The following is a 10,261-nucleotide window of genomic DNA, read 5'->3' as shown; positions in this document are numbered from 1 at the left end:
TGCTTCTTTTTTTAATCTTTTATCTATGGCATCTGTGCAAATGTAGTCCCCTTGCATATCTAACAAGCCACTACATAAAAAAATAAGTTTATTTTGGTTAGTTATGCATTGCCTATTGCTGCTTATATGGGAAAATTGGGAGCTTTATTATCCATCATCTTGCTTACATCATTCTAAGTGAAACATGTCAGTGTCTTTATAACATGGCATAGTGTCACCATGTGATAGTTTAGCCATCTCTTCATTTATGTATTTATTTTTCAGTGAGAAGAGAATATGTGCATGACGGTACTGTAAGTCAAGGTTACTCAGAGATGTTAATCATGAATCATGCAAACTGCCACCGTCATGTTCTGATCTGTCCTCCAAAGGGAGGAACGGGTAAAAATTACCCCATGTGATGATTAGTCACCAATTTTTTATAATAAGTTTCCAGGTTTTCTTTAGGAATAATGTTAACAAAATCATGATGTATATAAAATAGTTATTCATGTTTTGGGCTAGTTACTTTATAGCAGTTTCTCACAAAACTGGGTGAAAGATACAAATATTATAAGGCACTGTTTGCATATTACAAATGGTGTCCAGAGTTCAAAAACTGGGTGAAAGATACAAATATTATAAGGCACTGTTTGCATATTACAAATGGTGTCCAGAGTTCAAAAACGGTTAATAATTAATACTCCAACAAACACCACATCAGGATCTTTTCTACACTCTAGTCAGAATTACAACTTCATCAAGACTGCATGTTCACTAGGATTAGATATTCCTACTACAACGTAAGGAAAGGAGAAACAATATTAATTTTTTGATAGTAAAGGTTAAAAAGGTAAATATTCATTTTTTAACTTTTAATTGAGTGTTAGCTTTTTAAAAATATGCTCAATTTGGTCATTTATTTAAATTGTGTGTGTGTTTGTGTGAGGGAAAGGTGTAAGATAGTCAATAATTTTAAATGATGTATGGTAAAAAAGAGGTAGCATCAGGACACAAACAGAAAAGATATTTGTAGCTGGAGGTTTTTTATTGTCCATCACATAGACACTATTTGTTCTACAAATCTCTAGGAAAAATTTATCAACATATATAGAGATTCTGAATAGACAAAAAAGCTCTGCAAGAAATTAATCAGTCTATTATAAAACTATAAATTAATTAATTTAAGAGTTATCTTTGTTGAGAATCAACTCTGTGTAATGCTGCATCGTTTTTCCTCCTTCTAAACGCCTGTGAGTTGGGCGTTGTCTGCCCATTGTTTATGTAATCTGCAAAGCAGAAAAAGGAAGAAACATCTGCTAGCTGGAGGAGTGACAGGCAATGGATTCCAAACATTGTGTGAAACTGAATGATGGTCACTTCATGCCCGTACTGGGATTTGGCACCTATGCACCTTCAGAGGTAAGGAGACTGTTTTTAGTGTGGAGAGCTGAAAAGAAAAATCCTATACTAAGCAAAAAGCCAACATAGGTCATCAGAATAATTTTCCAGTGGGACTCTAGGTGACTCACTAGGTATTAAGTTTCACTAAGCTAGAGCTGTATTCTGTACAAAGAGAAAATGCAGTCAGTTTTTGACTGCATTGAGGTCTGGTTGTAAACTTGGTCTAGAAGAACACGAAAGTCCCTAATCGTGCCACTGCATGAAAAAGTCTTAATGAAAACAATGACGGTAAATGAATCTTGGAAACTGCTTATCTTGGGAACTGTTTTCTTTTTTCTTCTTTTTATGCCTATTTCTCACCTTGGAAGAATATGTAAAACTCAGCAATCAAGGACACTGCCTGTCAGTTCTCTTTCTTGGGGATTATTGTAATGGGAGTGGTTTCCTGCTTATGACTGTAAGTCAAGAAATCGTTCCTCTTTCCAAGTAGACATGATTCAGAGAAATCTTTGCGGTAAGAGTTACTGCAGAGGGGATGCATGAAAATTGTTAGGAGAACTCTGCTGTTTTGCTGGGTGTTCTTGAGTACCACAGGGTAACACTGTACCTGGACTAAGTAGAAATTCCCAAATGCCTCCCTCACCTTTAGGAAAGGCACCTAAAAGGAAAACATATCATAAAAAAGGGAAGTAAACAAAGTAAAGCCTAATTATTGGTCCTGGTAAATTTGTATCAAATTTGAATCAGAATGATGGGGTAGTCCTCTCACATGGAAATGAATAAAACAGAGGATTTATTTTCTTGACTGCAGCAGTTCTAGACTGGAAGAAAACTTGCAATCCAATAGTGTCCTCAGTCTGCTAATTGAATATGGACACGTTGCACAAAATCTGAATCTCCCTTTTCTCATCTAGAAGATATAAGAATATACAGAGAGAGATTTTGAAGACAAGTGATAGTACCTGTTTACTTCCTAATATCAGTTGGCAGGAGGGAAAGTAAGGATTAGGACGCTACTGATGGCTGATAAATTTAAGTGTCTTCAAACATCAAAGGAAAGATCAAGGAAGGTAATAGAGAAAGGCAGTAATACCCAGTATTGAATTTCTTGTAACTTCATTGGGAAAATAAAGCTTTTGAAATGCTTTTTTAACGGAAAAAAATGTGTCTTATGTATGTGTTTGTCATTTAAAAATATACTTTCAAATCTGTATTCAAATTTGGTATATGAATCATTAATTTGAATTTTCACTGGAATTATATCTTTCCTAAAAGATCCTGATTTGTTTTAGGTCTGAAACCAACTTTACTAATTTCTTACAGGCTGCAGTTAATTTTTTATGTGTATATCTATATGCAGGATACATCTTTATTCCTAGTATTTGGTTCCGTTATGCATATAGAATGGCTGTGTAGAAAGAGTTAACAACATAAGCTGCTCTCCATGGAAGTGCCTATTTCCAAAATTGAACCCTGACTGGTCTCTAAAAAGTTGACTTTCTCACCATTCTCTACTTGATAAGGATGGTGGCTGTAATTAACTGCTTGTAAAAGTATTGGGGTTTATGAATATCTGCTTTTCTTTGCAAGACAAGAATTTTGGTGTGCCTTAGATGGCATGTGTCCATGTAACCAGCATCCAGTCACGATCTTAAGAATAAAATCTCTAAAGAACATCTTTCATAAACATTTCCCGTATGTTGCCAAAATATGATGCTGGAAGAATTTTGACTTCTGTGTAACATCACTGTGGATAACTCATGGGAGTTTGCACTGTATTTATTTTAAATTTCATTTCTTGTCTTTTTCTTGAGTTAATTTTACTAAACTAAAAATAATCTTGACTATAACTACAGCTATAAGCTGAGTTATGTTAACTATTCTAATGAATTACCAAATCTGGTTGTGTGTGGGGACCTCCAATGGCAGTGATCAACCAGTGATAGCCTGGTACCAAAGGGGTTCCTGAAAAGACCAACCTTACTTTCTAACTAGAAAAGCTCCAGGCAAGCATGGATGGGTTCATCTTAGAACTAACCTAAGTCAGGTAGAAAAGCTGATTTGTTTGAAGGTCATTGTTTTTGCCTGAAGTACCTCTCATTCACTTTGATCACCACATGCTATCTTCGATTGCTCCTCTAGGTTCCTAAAAGTAGAACTGCAGAGGTTACCAAATTAGCAATAGAAGTTGGGTTCCGCCATATTGATTCTGCACATTTATATGGCAATGAAGAACAGGTTGGTCTAGCCATCCGAAGCAAGATTGCAGATGGCTTTGTGAAGAGAGAAGACATATTCTATACTTCAAAGGTATTGTGCATTTGGGGCAACCATGGTTGTTCACGCTTGTAGGCCCAGCAATTTGGGAAGCCAAGGTGGGAGAATTGCTTGAATTCAGGAGTTCAAGACAAACCTAGGTAACATGGTGAGATCTCATTTCTACAAAAAATTTGCTGGGCATGGTGGCACACACTGATAGCACCAGCTACTTAGGAAGTTGAGGTGGGAGGACTGCCTGAGCTTAGAAGATCAAGGTTGTGGTAAGAAGTGATCATGCTACTGCACTCTAGCAGTGTAAGAACTCAACTTAAAAAAAAAAGAAGACATTGTGTATATGATGAACTTTGGGCAAATTTATTTTATGTGGTTATGTAGGGATGCCAACTGTATGACATGATCAGCAGTTTTGAATGAATTGTATTAAAAAAATCAAAAATAGAGAATAACGATGGCTTTCTCATCACCACTGTTTTCAAATTTATGCTTGTAAATTCACTTCAATTTTTTCTGAGCCTCAACTTAGATCAGTATGATTTAGCAGACTATAGAACTGAGAGAACTATTATCATATTATGGTTTTTGTAATTTCCTAAATGACTTTCTAACATTTATTATTATTCTGATTCTTCATTGCCATGCTTATCAGAGAGAGATAAAGCAATACAAGAGAGCTCTGTAAGTGTTAAACAAGAGATAAAGTGTCATAACTTGTGTCCAGAACACGTTAGCATGCTAAAAACTGGGTTTTTTAACACCCTCAGTTTCTAAACAACAGGGATAATTATTCTTGCCCATTGAGTGAAATGGATGTTTGAATTAGACTATTCAAATATTTGTAAACTCTACCACGTATAATTTATATAATGAGCATGATTGATATTTGGTAATAAATTTTAACTTTTGAGTAATTTACTTCTATCATTTAGTAAATGCATTAATTATACATCTAACGTATCATAATGTTCATTTAGATGGGCCAGAACCAAAGGAAACACTAGAAGGAAAGGAATCTTTTTGTCAGCGGGTCATCAGTTTTCAAGCAGTGGAAAAATGTCGAAATATTAGGCAAGGCAAACGAATACAACTGAGTCAAGTACTCATTCAACACAACTTCTACTCTTTAACCTCTACAGCTTTGGTCCACTTTCCATTGACCAGAGTTGGTTCGACCTGCCTTGGAAAACTCACTGAAGAAACTTCAATTGGACTATGTTGACCTTTATCTTATTCATTTTCCAGTGTCTTTTAAGGTAGGCATTTTATGAACTCAAATCTCTTTCACTTCTGCTGTCAGCCTGATCATTGCTTACATGGATGGTAGAATTAAGCTTTTACTTAGGGGAATGTAGGGATTATTACACAGGAATAGAGCCCAAAGTATAACTCCTCACGACCATTTTAGAAAGTAAAATTGGAATCTCTACTTCTCAACTACATGCCTATAAGAGAACAGCATACAGCAATCTCAAAGCTCCTATTCAAAACTTGTGAAAATAAGTTTTTCATTCCATCATCTCTTGGATGTTTCATGCAGCTGAGGTGCCCCAAAAACTGCTGCACACATGGAATACAATGTGTTTCCATCGTTCTCATCATTTCAAGCAGAAACAGTTTGATGGATCTGACTCTGGGTGGGACTTAAACTAGGATCCTTCCCGGGGAACTTGGAAATTCTTGCTTCTACTGCTGGCTCTAATTTCACAGTGCAATTATGTAGTTACGCTTAGGCATTACTTACTGTGTTTTGTACAACTTTTGATTTAAAGTTAAAGAAAACTACTCAGGTTAGTTTATCTGAAAGAGTTCATTGGATCTTGCAAATGAATAGTTAATGCCCTGGCTACATTTAAGAATTTGACGTAATTTCCAAAAATGTATCCTTTCTCATTCTTGTCACTGAATTCCAAACATGATTTTTAGATTTTTGTTCCAACTTTTTCCATTATTAGATAGTGTGACTTTGGGGCAGGTTAAGTCTCATGGTCATTAATATAGGAGAGTTTCTCTTGGGTCTTCCAATATCCAAATTAATCTTGAAAACAATATCCATTGACCATGTTAAGTTCATGGTACCGCCCCTGGAACATTACATGTTTTGAGGGGATAAGAAACTTTCATTGTATCTTTGGGGTCAATATGTCAACACAATATTGCTGGATATCAAGGTGCTTCCCAGACAAAGAGAGGCATCTCCCCAGGGGAAATTTCAGGGAACACAAAAGTAACAAGTCAACTATGAGACTTCATTAGGATCTGGAAAAATAGTACTTATTCCTACAAGTAATAGTTGTAAGAAATTAAAAGACACCTGTCTCCTAAATACATTCCTTACAGCTTCATATGTGAAAGTCTTTACAAAGATCAGTTTCTGGAATGTGTACCACATAGCTCCCAGACCATTATTGTCCTTAAATGTACCTGAGAGCATGGTTATGGCTGAACACGTTAATTCATTACATCTTTAAAACGACTGCTTCTACTTCAGCCAAGTGAGAAGCTTACACCTACAGATGAAAACGGAAAAGAGCTATTGGACACAGTGGATCTCTGTGCCACGTGGGAGGTGAGTACTGGAAGGAGAGAGCAGAGATGGGAAGACAAGAGCGGTCAATCTGGCTCCCACCTTCCACCTGAGAGAATGAGAATGCATTATTGGATTAAGAAATTCACAAGCTTTGCAAGGGAGATTTTTCTGAAAGGTAGGGAGAAACATGACTGAAAGGTAAAGGAGAAACTCGCAGGAAAGGAATTGGGAACAAGGAGGACAAGTGTCTCTTTCCTTTCATATGCAATAATCTCTTGTTTCCTAAAGAGGACACAGAAATTCTTAACCTTGATGTCCCTGTCTTCTTCCCCTATTTTCTGTTTTAATTTTTGTCTTCTAGCCGGGCTCGGTGGCTCAGCCTGTAATCCCGCGCCTCTGGGAGGCTGAGGTGAGTGGATTGCCTGAGCCCGCGGGTTCGATACCCACCTGGGCAGCGAGACCTCATCTCTACTATAAATCAAAAAATCAGCCGGGCGTGGTAGCGCATGCCTGTAATTCTGGCTACTTGGAAGGCTGAGGCGGAAGGATCGCCGGAGCCCAGCAGGTTGAGGCTGCGGCGGCTGGGAGCGGCCACTGCACTCCAGTCTGGGCGACAGAGTGAGACTCCAACTCAAAAAAAAAAATTTTTTTTTGTCTTCTTGACAATCACTGCTAGCTGGTTTCATTGTCATGTTTTGATAGTGGTTGTTTTCATTGTTCTACCTTTCATTTGCCTTGACATGCCAACTGCACAAATGATTCTTCACAATCCCTTTCTCCAAAGGCCATGGAGAAGTGTAAGGACGCAGGACTGGCCAAGTCCATCGGGGTGTCCAACTTTAACCGCAGGCAGCTGGAGATGATCCTCAACAAGCCGGGGCTCAAGTACAAGCCTGTCTGCAACCAGGTGAGCACCCCAGCCTCCTCTCCTTCCTGTTCTTCACTTTTCTTCCTGTATGATAGCCGGGGGTTCATAGGTTCTTCTTAATTTACCTTTGTCACAAAGAACATTCTAAAAAGCAAAACTTGGTCTAGAAGAACACAAAATTCCCTAATCGTGCCCCGGCATGAAAAAGTCTTAATGAAAACAATGACGGTAAATGAATGCTGAGTTGTATGTGACATTCGTTCAAGGTAAATCAGATCAAGAGGAGTTACAAGCTTCAATAAGAACTCAGGTAGATGGCAGACTTATCCCTAAGTTATAAAAGACAACAATCGAGTTGATGGGTGAAGGCAATTTTAGAAAATTTTGTAATAGTGGGAAGGCCAGAAAAAGATGGCATGGGCAGTAAATAAGAAGAGAGTGAGAATAAGAGAAGGTAGACATTAAGGGTTTAAAAGAGAGTTGAATGACCAGGTCCTTTGTCTTGGTATCCCTTCTTTAAAGGGTTCTTGACGGGGCACAGATACACTAAAACTTAACTGGAGACAATGAAAGCCATCCAGGTTAGAGAGAGGAAGTCACCGGTTTATACAGATACCTGGGTATGGTGAATGAAGTCAACACTGAGGGACACTTTGGCGAGCGTAGAGCTGACCTGTGACTGCCCACATATCCGTCTGCCGCTTCTCTGTGCTTTCTCTCGTCGAATACACGGTTTGAACTCATCTGTTCTCTGCATGGTTCTGGGCTCTAACGGACTTTTTAGCCAGTTAGAGTAAAGGAGTAAAACTCTACAATGGAAATACATAGTATATTATATACATGACAGTGCTTGATTTTCAAATTAAAAGGTCAAGAAACTAATGTGATTTTAATATGAGTTTTACCCCAATTTTTCATTATGGCAATTTTCAAACATTCACCCAATTTTGAAAGAATAACACAAGACATACGGATGTCATCCACTGTATCCAAAATTGTTGGCAATTTGCCACACTGCCCAAAATACGGGCATATATACATGGGCAAATGCATAAATATGTATAATGTTCCAGAACCTCTTTAAAGTAAACTGCAGGGATGACAATTCACTCTTGCAAACCATAGTGTGTCATAGGAATGAAGACAGTCTCCCAGTTTAATGGCATTAATTTATCTAAAAAAAAAAACTAATGATAATGTTCCCATATCATGTACTATCCAGTGAATAGTCAAATTTTCCATTTTTTCCCCCAAAGTCTTTTAAAAGTCTTCTTTTAAAACCAGAATCCAATTGTCATTTCTGATTGTTGTATTTTAATATTCATCAACTTATTTTTTGCAAGTTGTTAAAAAGTTTCTGTAAATTAAATGGTAGATTTGAATGCTTTATTAATTTGGTTTAAACATTTTTCACAAGAAAAAGCTTTCAGTAGGCTGTGTCCCTCCAAGGTAGACAGCATGAAATGACAGATTGCCCCATTGTTGGTGATAATTTGATCACTTGGTTAAGCTATTGGTAGCCATATCTGTTCTGGAAAAATGTACTTAACCCTATGTAATTAATAGTAATCTGCTGTGTGATAACAGACAGCAGAAAAAGTCATATTCCATAACAAATTTTCACATAGTGGCTGAGTACACATCAGTGACTTAAATTTTTTGTATTGCTTGGTAATATTCTCATTGTTTTGTTATTGCCTTTGGGTTTTTAAATGATTATTTTCCATTTTAATGATTAATATTACTAATGTCACCTGACACTCTATTATGAAAAAAAAAAATCCTTCACCAAGTCAATATGAGGAACTAAACTCCTCTAAAATACGGTTAAAGTTTACCTCTTTTTCTCTAATTATCAATGTTCTGAGAAAGGATTTACTGTGTTAGCCACCGTTAGTGGGGGCAAGGGTTTTTCTTCTCTCTCTCTCTCTCTAATTCTCTTACTCATCACTATAAACTCATAAATTTTCTTCCTCCTGATTAGTAATTGATTTCACTCGTAATTCTTTTTGATGTTCAAATCTACTCAAAAGTCCTCATTGAGATCCCTTTAAAACTAGTTATTTTGTCCTTGAGATGTGCATTAATGAGTCTTAGAACAAATTCTTACTTTCTGGCACTATTTCATGTACAGGGCTCAAAGAGTCTTACCCTATCCCAGATCTGGATATCGCCATGTCTTCTTCCAGTGAACAGAGGTTTTAGAAAATAGGATCTGGTACCCACACTTGTTTATTTCCAGAAATGGCATTTCCACTTACACTTTTAAGAGACACTGAGGTATAAAATTTATTTTTATAAAAGAGGTCATTACTTGAGGTTAATATTCTCAGTCCCAATTGAATGCTATACAAATTTTATTATGCTTCACTTTTTTAAAATATTTGCTTATTAATAAAACTATTTTCCTGTAATCTGATGCTTTTCTGTCTTGGTCATCTACAGGTAGAATGTCATCCTTATCTCAACCAGAGCAAACTGCTGGATTTCTGCAAGTCCAAAGACATTGTTCTGGTGGCCTATAGTGCTCTGGGAAGCCAAAGAGAAAAACGATGGTATTAAGAACAATGGGGAATTCACCTAGAACACCACTTTGATGAAAAACTTTTCATCGTATATCATACTTGGTTTTTCCAAAGTTAAGTCTCTACTGGCTCAGGGAGATAGGAGAATGTGCCTTTCTGACCAGGGCCCAGGTGATGTGATGCCTCTGGTCTAGAACCTCCCTGAGAAGCCCTGGTGTAGGATAGACAGCTTTATCTGTTTTGGAAGCCTCCTAACCAACTGGATATGCAGTCTCAGGACTTGGGCATTTCTGTCTTTCCTTCCAGGGTGGACCAGAACTCCCCAGTCCTCTTGGAGGAACCGGTCCTTGGTGCCGTGGCCAAAAAGCACAAGCGAACTCCAGCCCTGATTGCCCTGCGCTACCAGCTGCAACGTGGGGTTGTGGTCCTGGCCAAGAGCTACAATGAGCAGCGGATCAGAGAGAACCTGCAGGTGAGGGCGGGGCTGTGGGCATCAGGGCTCCTCACAGTGTCCTTCATGCACGTGCTTGTTGGTAAGGCTCTCGAGATGCCCTTGGGCCAAGCCCGTTTCCCTGGCATGTTCCATGCATTTATGCTTTGTGTGCATTCATAAGGGTCTTCTGTCACGTTACAGCAAGAGAGACAGCATGGGTAGATAGAGTGAAGACTGGGTCCCAACAG

General features: G+C 37.9%; 1 pseudogene across 1 annotated transcript; it reads left to right on the top strand.

Annotated features, from left to right (window-relative positions):
• The first annotated feature begins 1,289 nt into the window (after positions 1–1,289).
• On the top strand, positions 1,290–10,027 carry LOC103263297 (annotated as a pseudogene). The gene is made up of 7 exons (XR_002482136.1): positions 1,290–1,401; positions 3,526–3,693; positions 4,797–4,913; positions 6,149–6,226; positions 6,972–7,094; positions 9,501–9,610; positions 9,887–10,027. The product of XR_002482136.1 is annotated as an aldo-keto reductase family 1 member C3-like (transcript).
• The last annotated feature ends 234 nt before the right edge of the window (positions 10,028–10,261 follow it).

Source organism: Carlito syrichta, unplaced genomic scaffold (genome assembly GCF_000164805.1).
Source record: "Carlito syrichta isolate Samal-C Ts95f unplaced genomic scaffold, Tarsius_syrichta-2.0.1 Scaffold304794, whole genome shotgun sequence".
Classification (NCBI taxonomy): domain Eukaryota; kingdom Metazoa; phylum Chordata; class Mammalia; order Primates; family Tarsiidae; genus Carlito; species Carlito syrichta.
The sequence above is the reverse complement of the archived record's forward strand: the minus strand, read 5'-3'. Positions and strand labels throughout refer to the sequence as shown.